At 39.1% G+C, this 14,825-nt stretch overlaps 1 long non-coding RNA gene across 1 annotated transcript; it reads right to left on the bottom strand.

The window, feature by feature from the left end:
• Positions 1 to 12,370: 12,370 nt before the first annotated feature.
• Positions 12,371 to 13,064, bottom strand: LOC135272873 (uncharacterized). Its single transcript, XR_010340826.1, has 3 exons — positions 13,011 to 13,064; positions 12,602 to 12,713; positions 12,371 to 12,423 (listed from the first exon to the last, which is right to left on the bottom strand). It is a non-coding gene; the product is annotated as an uncharacterized LOC135272873 (long non-coding RNA).
• Positions 13,065 to 14,825: the final 1,761 nt, after the last annotated feature.

Genomic DNA, 14,825 nt, shown 5'->3' with positions numbered 1-14,825 from the left:
TCTGCTTCTGGGAGGCCTCAGGGAGCTTCCACTCATTGCAGAAGGCAAAGCAGAAGCAGGCATTTTCACATGACTGGAGCAGGAGGAAGACAGACAGATGGCAGAAGGTGCTACCCTCTTTTAAACAACTAGATCTCATGAGAGCTCTATCACTAGAACAGCACCAAGAAGATGGTGCTAAACCATTCAGGAGGGATCCACCCCATGATCCAGTTACCTCCCACCTCCAACAATGGGGGTTACAACTGAACGTGAGATTTGGGTGGGGCCACAGAGCCTAACCATATTGAAGAGTATTGCTGTAATGCTCAATAAACAAAGGTTTTTGGATTCTGGCCCATAGTTCGGCCATGGGCCAGCATTGTGAACATAAGTAAAGCAGACCATCTTCTGAAGACTCAGTTTTCACACCAGTGCATTGATGGTGTTGAACCAGATCAACCTTAAGGTCCTTTATGGACCTAATAGTCCATTAGTCTATAAAGAAGAAAGGAAATAGAAACAGATTTACTAGGATTAAATAGGGCGTTATTTTCTCTTATGGACATCCAGTCTTAGAACTACAGAATTAGATTTTTAATTACAAAAGTAGTGAATGTTCATATTGAAGAATAGAAAATAATGTCACTATCTTCCCCCCAAAAACCTAAAGCCCTAAAATCCTAGTACCCAAAAATGACCATTGTCAACATTCTGGTGTTTATCTTTCAGATGATTTCCTAGGCAAGTACATAAGCATATATGGCAGACCAGGGGTTAGAATCCATATACTTACACATATAAATAAGATACTTTGGGCCAGGCGCATTGGCTCACCCCTGTAATTCTAGCAATTTAGGAGGCAGAGGTAAATGGATCACAAGAGACCAGGAGTTCGAGACCAGCCTAGCCAACATGGCAAAACCCAGTCTCTACTAAAAATACAGAAATTAAGCTGGGCAGGCTGGCGCATGCCTGTAATCTCAGCTACTTGGGAGGCTGAGGCAGGAGACCACAGGAGGCAAAGATTGTAATGACCAAGATGGCACCACTGCACTCCAGTCTGGGTGACAGAGCGAGACTCCTTCTCAAATAATAATAATAATAATAATAAGATACTTTGCCTCAGTCCTGTGGTGTGTCATATAGCAGTGGGGAAATATGAATTGGTATTAATTGGTGTAGGTTTTCTAGCAACCAACTTAGCATTATATATCAAAAGTTCTGAGAATATATGTATTCTTTAATCTAACAATTATATTGCTAATGAGGTAATTTCCTAAAGTGTAAATGTATGAAAAAGGGTGATCACTATATCATTGTTTAGAAACTGTTAAAAAAAAAAAAAGAAATAAAATAAAAACAGAAAACCAAATGTCCAAAAATCACGGTCCTCTTGGGTGACTCACAGAGTACATTTACACAATGAAACACAATGTAGCCTTTAACAATGATACTCAGATATATATTCAGGAACACGGAGAACTATAAACAACCAGTATTTGAGGCATTTCCTCCGACAACCACAGGTAAGAAGGTTCACTGAAATGCTTTCTTTAAAAAAACCACAATAAAGCTGATGGGATGGCAGAGCCCCGATCTGGGCTGCCGATGACAATCCCAGGCCTTCCATATGCTCCACAGCATCCAGAAATGGCAGACTAACATTTTCCTCCTGCTGGCACTGGTGGGCTCACTGCAACTGTCACTGTTCCATCCTCACTCTCCACCCCATCTCCACAGCTTTTGCCCACTCTTACCAAGGACAGAGAGGCACATTCTCAAGGCTGAAAAATTAGAAACCTGTTGAGCTGCCCTGTTGCACTCCAAAGTTGCCAGCAGCCTCTCTGCGGAAGGACAGGAAGTGAATGCAACAGGATGAGCAGAAGGCAGAGGCAGCAGCAGAGGGATGTGAGGTGTGGGAGTGCAGGGACATCCAGCAGAGAGAGAAGGAGGGTCACACAGAGAGAGGCAACCAAAGAGACAAGTCTCAGAGCTGTAGCAGGAAATGGGAAGCACTACTTTAAAAATAATCATAAAGTGTAAGAAAAAGAGATTCTGCCATGATTCCTTCCCTTTGATGATGTGACCAGTGAAATTAATGAAAGAAACCCAAGGTAGAGCCAACCAGTCTATGAACTGCTTACAGATACCTGGAAGGGGAAGGATTTCTTCTTTTGCTTAGTCTTTTCCCTTCCTTCCTTGTCATCCCTTTTTGATTCTCCTGGTTCATTCATATACTCTCTCTTTTTGTTTTTTACATTGTCCAGCTAAACATTACAGTGACTTGAAGTAGTGTTACAAAGATGGGAGCCAAGATGAGAAAAAGGGAGCTGGAATACCTATTCAGGATGAAGGTGTGCAATATGATTCACCTGTTCATACCCTAGTGATATGGTTTGGATGTGGCCCCACTCAAATATCATCTTGAATTATAACTCACACAATACCCATGTGTCATAGGAGGAACCCAGTGGAAGGTGACTGAATTATGGGGAGGGTATTTCCTGCACTGTTCTTGTGATAGTGAACGAGTCTCATGAGACTTGATGGTTCTAAAAAGGGGAATTTCCCTGCACAAGCTCTCCCTTATCCTGCCATCATCCATGTAAGATGTGATTTGCTCCTCCTTGCCTTCCACCATGATTGTGAGACTTCCTCAGCCATGTAGAACTGTGAGTTCTCTATTAAACATCTTTCCTTTGTAAATTGCCCAGCCTCAGGTATGTCTTTATCAGCAGCATGAAAACAGACTAATACATCTGGTCTTTGACTTAACTGACCTCCAACAGGAATGACTGCAGACTTGGAGAGTCTGAAGTCACCATACTGTGTAATTTCCTAACCCTCTGCTAGTCACTCTAGCTTCTGTGGCTTTGCTGTACTCAGCTTCTAATGGCTCTTGTCTAGCTTTCCTTCACACTTTCATTTCCCTGGAGCCCCTCCTCACTGACTCCAGGTAACCTTATCCATTTTGGACTCTCAACCATCCCTTTTCTCTCTCTGATTTGTAATAGCAAGCATATCATGTAAACTTATCCCTCTCCTTCTCTTAAACGAAGCATTCTTTTCCTCAACATTGCCATACTTTCTATCTCTATACTTTCCCCTTACAGCACAATGCTTAACAATTAATTAATTAACCTTCTAACTCAGGGACACAATCTGAGAGGGAAGCAAGACATAAAACGTCTGCCCCCAGCATCCTCCTTGGCAGCCTAGCAGTACCCACCACCTCAGCATCATGCACTTTTCTGTACCCAATCACCATAAGGCCATTGGCAGGTCCAATTTTTGCTGTTCTGGTGCTTTCAAGTTGTCCCCTGGCTTCCAAGAATCCTAGTTTCTTATCTAGAGGTGATAAAATGTAGAAGGAAAATCCTGGTGTGGCACAAAATTAATGAAGAATGTATATTACTACATTTGCCAACTGAAGAGCTGTTCAATGAGTCAATAACACAACTCCAAGGTGAAAAGAGAGATTCTGATTAACTGAGAGCCTACTGTGCACCACTTACCATGCTAGATGCTTCAGGCTTACCAGGAACACTTATCTTGCTAGGTAGAGAAGACACAGTTTCTGTCCTCAAACTATACTCTGTGTAGACAAAGCATTCACAAGATAATTGGCTTACGGGCCCTTGCAAGAAACATCTGCCAGAGTAAGTCAACACAGTCAATACCAGAAAAACACAAATTTAGGATAATAAAAATAATTTACATTATTAAGCACTTACCATGAACCAAACATCGTATCAGTCCCTTTAAAAAATGAGGCTTCAAATTCTCAATATTGTCTTCCACGGATAACAATGAAATTTGAGATTTATGATAATCCAGCACATAGTAGGATTTGGTCATGTCTTCTGTATCATCACAGAGATGTTGAATGAAGAAGGAAAATCAAATGGCTTTTAAAATCACTGCTCAATTGGTATAATGATGCCTACTTACCAACCCAAATTATTAATTTTCATTTTATAAACATTTTGGATAAAGTGGAGTTTATCAAAACTAAACAACAATAATTAGACTTATTGGTTTAAAGGCTGTTTATTCTGGCACATAATATTAAGTAATATTCTTAGATAATGAATACTTAAGGCATAACATGAATCAATACTGCTATGAGTTGTGAGGTCTATAATGCCTAAGCATTGTGTTAGGCATACGCTTTCAATCATCTCATTTATTACTCCCAGTAAACTATATGAAAAGTTCTATTGTCAGTCTCACTTTACAGCTGGAGAAACTGAGTCACAGAAAGGTGAAATTATGCGTGCTTTCAAATCTGGTAAGGGCAGAGGTAGGGCCTGAGCTCAGGTTTACTCGATTCTAAGCCCACTATGTCCTAACCCATGACCATCCCTAATGGTTTTTATTACTATTTTTAATAATAAAACTCACAATCTTTAAAAATCTCTAAGGTATGTTTCACTAGGATGTAGTAGTCAAAATCCCATTGAAAGCCAGTTGCCCCCAATTTTTTGATATTTCTAATGATCAATAAGCAAGATGACTGCACCATTTCCAGAGGGTTTCTCTATGGGGGTATTTAGCCCTATCAAAATGCTTTCTTAATTTGAACATTACCAGCATAGCTTTAAACCACTAAAGGTGACTTTAAAAGGGGGCTGGGCTGAGGGGAGAGGAAGGGCTTGAATGTTTTACAGTTATTCATTTGCAGTTCTGACCCCTGTGAAAGACAAAATTATTTTTTATGGTCACTGCTGGTCTCATGCAGGCTCTTAGGGAGCCTCCTTCAATAATGTCTGATGACATCACAGACCTAAGGGAACATTCCAACAGGGCTGGCTGCTTTGCATCCCTTAGAATGCAGGTCCCTGTTTTGCTCTGGGTTTTACACCTCAAGTAGTGATCTAGTTTTGCCAGTGATTGGAGGTATTGCCCTTTTATTTCCGGGAGTTGAGAAATTCAAATGGTGAAAATGTTCTCAGGTTCTCCCAGTTTTGTCTCTGAAAATCGCCATTTATTCTGCCCTGACAGCAGTCTCTTCCTGACTACCTTTCTCCTTTATTCTGTGGGATTTCACTGTGCAATGATGGGAACGTCCAATTTGAGTGTTACAAGTTGGGGGATAGGCTTGTATTACATAGTAAGTGAAGCAACTTCAATATCAGGAAGCTAAATGGAGGAAAAGAGGATTCTGAGGTTTTATGGAAGGAAGTTTCACTAAGTATCAAACTCAAGAAGAATATGAATTTTTCCCACTAAATTTCTCACTTGAAATGGATAGAAACAAATTTTTTCCCACTGAATTTCTCACCTGAAAAGATGTTGAAGCACATGGCTATAACCTTCATCTCCAAATGAATATTTTTATGCTTGAATAGATTTTAAAGCCCCAAAACCTACATACTATTGTGTGATCCTGAAGGAGGAGGGTGATTTCACTAAGACTGGTGAAGGTTGAGAAAAAGCTCTCCTAGAAAAATCCAGGCTGGGATTATAATTGAAAGAAGAAAAAAAAAATAGACATATTCTCTTTTAACCTCTACTACACCAAAGAAAAACATATAATTGATGAAAATGGTCCAGATACAAGCAAAGGCTACCAATAGCTAAACCTGCATATATATGAAATTGAAAATTAAAGCATATTAGCCTTGAGCCAAAGTAAAAGCCTTTCTTTCATCAAACACTGAGGGAAGATCTATTAAACAAAATTTCTTCTAGTTTATATTATCTCATAAACCACAATTCTCTCCTTCACAAATATAAATACTTCCTGAAAGTTCAAAACTAATTATGTTTTCTAGACACTTGTGCACGTCTTTCCATAAACAAATCACTGTCCATTTCCGTAAGCTGCAACTCATTCATCTTCACTTTGGCAAGTCACTTTATTTGGAAATTTTCAATGCATTCCCACTGAGACCTCCAGTTCTAAGCAATTATCACTTTTCACAGGCTGAGTTAGAAAGTCAAGGAGTTTTCATCCACCCATTGTGGTTCCTTTGTGTTTTCTGTAGAGCATTCATGATTTTCTACTGGAAACCCATATTTGTATACATTTCTTGCTATCTAAACTGCAAGCTTCATGAGAACAGGAAACATGTCTTTACCTGCAAATAAGGTTTCCTATAGTCCTCTCAGGACTTTGCACACAGTAGTTAAACATAAGTTGAAGGACCCAGAAATTTTGCTTCCAGGATACATCCTATAGAACTGTTGGCACAAGCGCACAAAGAGATACTTGTGGTATGCTGTTTTCAGGAATGAAAATTGGGAGCTACATAGATGCTCATCAACAGAGAAATGGTTAAACAAACACAATTGCAAACTATGGATTCCTACGTGTATGTAAAAAAATATAATGTATACACACATGTACTTGCTAATAAGAGCAAATCAGATAAATAAGATATGGAAAAGTATCTGATATTATCAAGTGGAAAAAAGATAAAACAGAAAAGTTCAGAAAAATATGTCAATATACTTCCATTTTTAAGGGGATGTACTACATTATATATTATAACATTTTTCCCTATGAATAGAAAATGTCTGAAAGGACATACAGTATGTTCTCATGAGCAAATATCTCTGGGAAGTGGGATACAGTGGAAAAAGGAGGAACTATTTTCCCTTTACATATGTATTTCTATACTGCTGATATTCTTCACACTGTATATCTTTCTAATAAGAGGTTAAGGAAAATAAATATATCCTAAATGAATGACTAAATGAAGTCTACATAATTTGTTAATTCTGTATCCCTATTCTAGTTTATGAGGATAAGCTGATGAAATCAGTCCTCCCCTGGGGATAGGCCTGTTACAGTACAAGAAAAGTCTTTGCTGAAAGGTCCCACAGGAGTCTGCAAATTACCCTGTCCTAGGAACCAACAGACAAAATTCCTGGTTCCTCTGCTACCTACCAAGCTCTAGGATAATACAGATTCCCTGTATCTTACTTTACTTATTTATAAAGTGAGGTTGGGTAGAATAAGCGTTTTCAAATTTCCTTTGAATCCTAGATTTGTCACCCCCTTCTTTGAGAGACAGAGAGAGAAAAATGATGAGGGTCACCAAATGGCCAAAGCGTTAAAGACATAAGTTGCCCTGCTATTAGAAGACAGGCAGTTAACAGAATCTGACAATGAAAAAAAGGAGCACTTAGAAGGTTAACATTCATTTTATGCCTTGCTTCATGATATGAATTTAGGCTTTCATCTGCATTCGACTCTGCATAACATTCTATAAGACAAGGGAATACTGTTTACAGCATGGCATTTCAAATATCCAGATGATGGTCCATTTGGAATAGATTACAACTCTGCTTTTTGTCATCAGGCATTCTCAGACCCATATTGCATCCATACGTAGCCCAGGACCATTCATTGGTCCAGCTGTCTTTTATTTGGGGGAAAAGGTGGAAATGGGGCAATCATTTACTACAGAAATCTTTCTTAATATTTTTATTCAAAATTTTCTAGATTGAAAACCAAATAAATTATGCAATAGTTTATAAATCATCAAATTTAACATGCAGTACCTCTGAACAATCTATGATAAAGTAAACCTGAGTCTCATCAACATGAAATGTAACCTCCTATCTCAGAAATCATCTGGATCCGTGAATTTTACTCCAACTACGATATGGATGTAAGACCAGGAGGATCACTCAGATAGAGCCTAATGAGAAGAGCTTCTTGCTCTATTTTCCAACCTCAGTTTAAAAAATAATAATAAAAGATAACTTTTTTGATTCATGACACCCTATTAAATGCAAAAGAAACCAAGGGCTTTCATTGCTCCCAGTGATATTATATGCAGTCCTTTTTACAGTTTCTGACAGAGTATCTTAATTAGGCCTTAAAATGGACAACTTTATTTTTTAGCCAACTTTGAAAGACGGTCTTCCCCACCTAATTTTCTACTTGAAAATCAATACATACAGTTTTGCCTTCAGCAGTCCCCAGAATGATAACTATAGCATGCCATCTTCTGCTTGCTTGCATCTCGTTTTCATTACCCAAAAATGTCTTTGTTCCTCTCTAAGAGCTCTAAAGAAAGATCTGCTCAGACTGCATTGACAACACCAGGAAATAAAATGCTTCAGAGCAGCAGGGAATGACAGAAGAGATTGCCCCGTTGGAGCTGGGAAACCTGAGCATTTCAGCATCAATTTTAGAAAGGATGACAGATCCAGGGCTGGCAAAAGGATGACCATGTCAGCTCTTCTTTGGTAAGCACTTGCCTTCAACAAACTCCCATTTCTTCCACTATCATGCCACGTGCTTTTCTACTCCCCCCTCAATTGACCAGGAATCCCATTTTCCCTGCTGCCACAACTTAAAGTAGACCAGTCTTCCTCACCTTTGCAGTGTCTAGCAACATCTTTACTTCAGACTCTATCCAAACATACCTAACCTATGAAGACACTACTCATCTGTAAACATAAAAAGATCTAAACCGTTGGCCTGGCACTGTGGCTCACACCTGTAATCCCAGCACTTTGGGAGGCTGAGGTGGGCAGATCATGAGGTCAGGAGGTCAAGACCATCCTGGCCAACATGGTGAAACCCTGTCTCTACTAAGAATACAAAAATAGCTGGGTGTGGTGGCACCTGCCTGTAGTCCCAGCTACTCCAGAGGCTGAGGCAGGAGAATCATCTGAACCCAGGAGGCAGAGGTTGCTGTGAGCCAAGATTGCACCACTGCACTCCAGCCTGGGCAATACAGGGAGACTCTCTCTCAAAAAAGAAAAAAGAAAAAAAAAAAAGATCTAAACTGTTAAGATAAGAACTAAAGTGCAGCTTTAGTGGCAGCTCCTGAGAATAAAACCAGAGGTCAAAGACAATCCCCCCCACCCTTGTCTATTGCAGGCCCTACCAATCAATACCTACACTTGTTCACTTTAAGCCCAGATACAATCTTACAGCCCTTAACAGTGGATTTTGAGCAGGCACTTGCAGTGGAACAGAGTCAACTGGAAAGTTGGAAAGTTTGCCATAATTGTCTTACCCCCCAAAAAAACAAAAATTACAATTGCTAGAAGCATAGATAGCTGCCAGAGAAAATGGGTAAAGTGATCACCTTGGTTAGATAAGGTGGACCTATCAGTAAACTTATGACAACATCCCACTACCTACCTATGGAGCTGACCCTACCTCTAATATACCCCTTCTGATATTGGAGATAAGGACAAAGTGGCCATCATCCATCTGCAATATGCTCTCTGATTACAATGCCAGCTTCTTCCATCCCTGACTATTTAATGGGTTAATGCTTATGCCTGTAAGATATTCAGATAAATCTTTTTTATACATTTAAATTCAGCAGAATAACAAAATAAATTGCAACTCTTCCTGGATGCCAGTCTCCTAAAATTTTTTTCACCAAACTCTGTGGAAGCATTTATTAAAATATATGGTAAAAGCATAATGTATTCCTCTATAGCAAAAAAAAACCTGCCTACTAAAAAACTCCATTCAGCATACATTTTATTAGTCAGCTTGAATTTAGGGAAACCTTTCTGATTTTGTATAATCCCCCTTGAGCTCCAGCTCATTGTATTGAATGTACACATTTGTTACACATATACTATGGGCCTACCATATACAAAGTAGTCATCAGAATCAATAATACAAGTGGAAACTAAACTATCTGATTTTGGATAAAGCCAAGTGACTGGCATTAGCATAGATGCCTCAATTATTTTTAATGGCTTGGATTTGTGGCTTTTCTCTCTGTCACCTCACCACCACCCACAAACACTCATTAATACAGGAATCAAATTATCCTTGTTTTATTTCTTTTTTCTTTTTTTTTTCGGGAAGAGAGAGAGAAAGAGAAAGAGAAAGGGGGAGAGAGAACAGGAGTCTTGCTCTATTGCCCAGGCTGGAATGCAATCTAAAAATAGGTATTGAAAACCCCTTTTATGCTGATAATTGTGCTTAACAGCGGAGACAGGAAGGAATAAGGGAAGAAAATAACAAACAGCCAACCAATATTTCATTTAAGTCTGTGGAATGCTATGCAAATGCTGAAGAGTGATTTACTTCCAATTATGTGGTCACTTTCAAAATAGGTGTAATGTGATACTGAGAAACATATATGTTCTGTGGATCTGGGGTGAAGAATTCTATAAATATTCACTGAGTTTACTTGTTCCAGGTCTGAGTTCTAATCATAGATGTCCCTGTTAGTTTTCTATCTCACTGATCCATCAAATATTAACAATGTGGTGTCAAAGTCTCCCGCTACTATTGTGTGGAGTCCAAGTCTCTTTATAAGTCATTAAGAACTTGTCTTGGCCGGGCGCGGTGGCTCAAGCCTGTAATCCCAGCACTTTGGGAGGCTGAGGCGGGTGGATCACGAGGTCAAGAGATCGAGACCATCCTGGTCAACATGGTGAAACCCCGTCTCTACTAACACAAAAAATTAGCTGGGCATGGTGGCGCGTGCCTGTAATCCCAGCTACTCAGGAGGCTGAGGCAGGAGAATTGCCTGAACCCAGGAGGCGGAGGTTGCGGTGAGCCGAGATCGCACCATTGCACTCCAGCCTGGGTAACAAGAGCGAAACTCCGTCTCAAAAAAAAAAAAAAAAAAAAAAAAAAGAACTTGTCTTATGTATCTGGACGCTTCTATATTGGGTGCATATATATTTATGATCATTGACTTCTGTTGTTGCATTGATCCTTATACCTTTAAGTAATGTCCTTCTTTGTTTCTTTTAGTCTTTGTTACTATTACAGTCTATTTTGTCAGAGACGAAAGTTACAACTCCTGTTTTTTTTTTTTTGTTTGTTTGTTTTTTTTTTGCTCTCCATTTGATTGGTGAGTCTTCCTCCAATCCTTTGAGTCTTTGTGTGTCCTTGCTTATGAGATGGATCTGGATACAGCGTACGGATGAGTTTTGACTTTTTATTAAATTTGCCTGTCTGTGTCTTTAACTGGGGTATTTAATCCATTTAAATTTAGGACTAATATTGATATTTGTGAGTTTAATATTGTCATTTAATGTTATCTGGCTATTTTGCCCATTAGTTGATATAGATTCTTCATTATGGAGATACTCTTTACCTTTTGGTAAGTTTTTGGGATGACTGATACTGGTTGTTCCTTTCTGTGTGTAATGCTTCTTTCAGAAGCTCTTGTAAAGCAGGCCTGGTGGTGATGAAATCTTTGAGTGCTTGCTTGTTCATGAAATATTTTATTTTTCCTTCATTTATGAAGCTTAGTTTGACTGGATATGAGATTCTGGGTTAAAAATTCTTCTCTTTGAGGATATTGAATATTGACCCCCACTCTCTTCTAGTTTGTAAAGTTTCTGCTGAGAGATCTGCTGTGAGTCTAATAGGCTTCCCTTTATGGGTAACCTGACCTTTCTCTCTAGCTGCCCTTAGAATTTTCTCCTTTATTTCAACTCTGGTGAATCTAATGATTATGTGTCTTGGGGTTGTTCTATTTGAGGAATATCTTTGTGGTGTTCTCTGTATTACCTGGAGTTGAGTATTGTCCTGCCTTACTAGGTTAGGAAAGTTTTCCTGAATAATATCCTGAAGAATATTTTCCAGCTTGGATTCATTCTCTTCATGACATTCAGGTACACCTATCAAATGTAAATTAGGTCTTTTCACATAGTCCCGTATTTCTTGGAGAGTTTGCTCATTCCTTTTTACTCTTTCTTCTCTAATCTTGTCTTCTCATTTCATTTCATTAAGTTGGTCTTCGACCTCTGATATCCTTTCTTCTGCTTGATCAATTCGACTGTTAAAACCTGTGCATACTTCACAGAGTTCTTGTATTGTATTCTTCAGTTCCATTAATTCACTTATATTCCTCTCTAAATTGTCTATTCTCATTAGGATTTCATCAAACCTTTTTTCAAGGTTCTTAGTTTCTTTATGTTGGGCAAGGACATGTTCTTTTAACTCACAGAAGTTTCTTATTATCCACTTTCTGAAGCCTAATTCTGTTAATGGAACACACTCATTCTCCATCTGGCCTTGTTCCCTTGTTGATGAGGAACTGTGATCCCCTGTAGCGGGAGAGGCATTCTGATTTTGGGTATTCTCAGCCTTTTTATGCTGGTTTCTTCCCGTCATTGTAAATTTATCCACCTGTCATCTTTGTAATTACCGACTTTCAAATTAAGTCTCTGAGTGGACGTCCAACTTGTTGATTCCCAGCACTAGAATCTGAGCAACCCACTACACTTGCTAAAACAGTGGCATTAAGATTCATGGTGCTTTTCTGCCTGGGAACCTCCGGTCTGGCTTCCTTCTTGAGTCCCTTTTTCCATCAGCTGAATCGGCGACTCTGCCTTCCTGGAGCTCCAAATGTCTACCAAAAGGGGACACAGTCCTGTTTACTCTGCACCGGGAACTGCCACGCTGGGGTGCAGGCAAAACCACCACGCCGGCCACAAGAGTCATGCTGGTGATCCGTGGGGCTCCTCCGCTGGGAATCTCCTGGTCTGTGAGCAACAAAAATTCGTCTGAAATTGTGGTGTCCTCTCATTCTCTGCACTTTCACTGGGAGCTACAATCCTGAGCTGTTAGTAATCGGCCATCTTGGATCTCTCCCCCAAGTTGTACTTTTTAATACTGTGGTCCAGACAGACCTTATTGTAAAGATGACATGAGGAAACTTACCTGGCCATTTCAGATGGATGGAATAGCTGATGCAAAGGAGGAGGGCATGAAGTCTGTCCCCTTTGTTCCCTTTCACAGTCTATTCTCTGTTCCACCCTGGAAGCAACTGGTACTGTAAAGTAGATGTGTATCCTTCTAGTCTTTGTTTCTATACATTTACTGCCATAAACAGTATTTAGTATTTAGTCTGTTCTTTACTTATTTAGTATTTAGTCTCGGGCTGGAAAAAGCCAAACAACTACACAGAAATTTTCCCTCAAATTGTCTCAGGCAATTGGGAAATGCATTTTCTCACGTTTTTATAAGTACAGATGTAAGGGAGAATTTAGAAGTATTTGATGTACCCTGGTGTATTCTCTCTCCCATTTATGCCACATACAGAATTTGTTTTATCCCAAGACTGTCTTACCTTAGTTCCAGGTAGGCTTTCAGAAGCAACTGGGATGGCAATCTTCCTTGTCACATCTGAAAGGAGAAAGAGAGAAACTCTTACCAAGTGTATTAGTCTGTTCTCACTTTGGAATAAATAACTGCCTGAGACTGCATAATTTATAAAGGATAAAAGTTTAATTGACTCACCATTCTGTATAACTGGGGAAATGTCAGAAGGCCTGCATTCACAGTGACTGATAACGCAGAAGCAAGACACCTTCTTCCAAGGCAGTAGGAGGAAGAATGAATGCAGGAGGAACTACCAAACACTTAGATAGCCATCAGATCTCACAAGAACTCCCTGGCATAGGGAAAATGACCCAGTGATTCAATTATTACCTCTACCTGGTCTCTCCCTTCACTGGTGAAGATTATGGAAATAACAATTCAAGATGAGAGTTTGGGTAGGAGCACAGCCAAATCTTATTACCAATTTTGAAATTGGTATGTTAATTGTTAGACCATGTGGAAACACTTATACTAATGAAGGTCACCTAGAGAAATGCACCGATTTGCTTAAGCTTAGATTATTGAAAATATACAGCAACTGGAATTACAATGAGTTCATTAAACTAATTAGTATCTATTCCTTGAGTAATGAGATCTCAGTTTTCTCCATCCTAAACTCTTCAATATTTAGCAAGGGGAATTTTTTTAAGGTTTAAATTCACAGACTACTCTAAATGTAAAAACTGTAATATAGATGAACAAGTGATAATCCACCTAAAAGAGCCAAATCTCAGATCAAAACTGAGAATTTACCGAAATTATATAACAGAATTTTCAATAGGCACAAAAGCAGAAAATACAAAGCAGTCTACTTCTGGTTAAACCTCTGCTGGATATCAGTACCTGGCTATAGTTTTTTTGATAGCTTTATTGATACGTAATTTATATATCATAACATTCACTTGATTAAAATTAGCAATTCAAAGATATTTTCCATATATTCAGGGTTGTGCACCATTATCATAATCTAATTTTAGGACATTTTTTATAATTGTGGGTCTTAAATGACACCTCCTTACAGGTGCTCTGCCTGCCTGTCCTTAATACAACTACACTCCTTATTTCCTACTTCTTTCCTTTGGACACTCATAACTATTTGTAGTTATTTTCCTTAGTTATTGGCCTCCTTTTTTGTTGTCTGCCTCTCCCACCTGAATTTAAGCCACTTAAAGAGAAGCTCTTTATGTCTCTCTTGAATTACTTTGAGTAGTGAAGCACAAGGGCTGCCTATATTATGTGGTCACTAAAAACATTTGCTGAATGAATGAACTAGCAAGACATAATTACCACAGTAGATGGGCACTGTGGAGCAATGGGGAATTGGTCATCACGGGGAAACTGTGACACTGAGGATGAAGGGCAAGCAGGAGGGTACTGAGCCAATAATCCAGCTGTCCATCTGGTGTTTGGAAGACTGAGAAGACCCCTTAGGTTCTCTAACAATTAGCAAGACTTGGGAGTGAAGACCTCAAGAAGGAGATAGCACTGCTAATAAAATAGGTGGATCTCTTCCAATTAATTAGAAAAATAAAAAGATATCATCATATTTGCAGCTATACTGGCAAAGAAATTCATATTTCTCACATCAACACCTAAAATACACAAACTAAATGTCTCTTTATACGTGAATCCCATATCTGGTGTTGTTAATTAAGTGTGGTTATACAGGGGAGTGTACAGTTCTGCAGCTAGAAAGCCAGAATTTGTATTCTTATTCTGCCACTTACTAGCCATGTGACTTTGGGCAAATTACTTATCTGCTTTGTGCTTTCATTTGTACATT

The sequence above is a fragment of the Aotus nancymaae genome, unplaced genomic scaffold, assembly GCF_030222135.1.
Source record: "Aotus nancymaae isolate 86718 unplaced genomic scaffold, 86718_ANA_hifiasm-v0.15.2.pri h1tg000141l, whole genome shotgun sequence".
In the NCBI taxonomy this organism is placed as follows: Eukaryota; Metazoa; Chordata; class Mammalia; order Primates; family Aotidae; genus Aotus; species Aotus nancymaae.
This window is presented reverse-complemented; position numbering and strand designations above follow the sequence as displayed.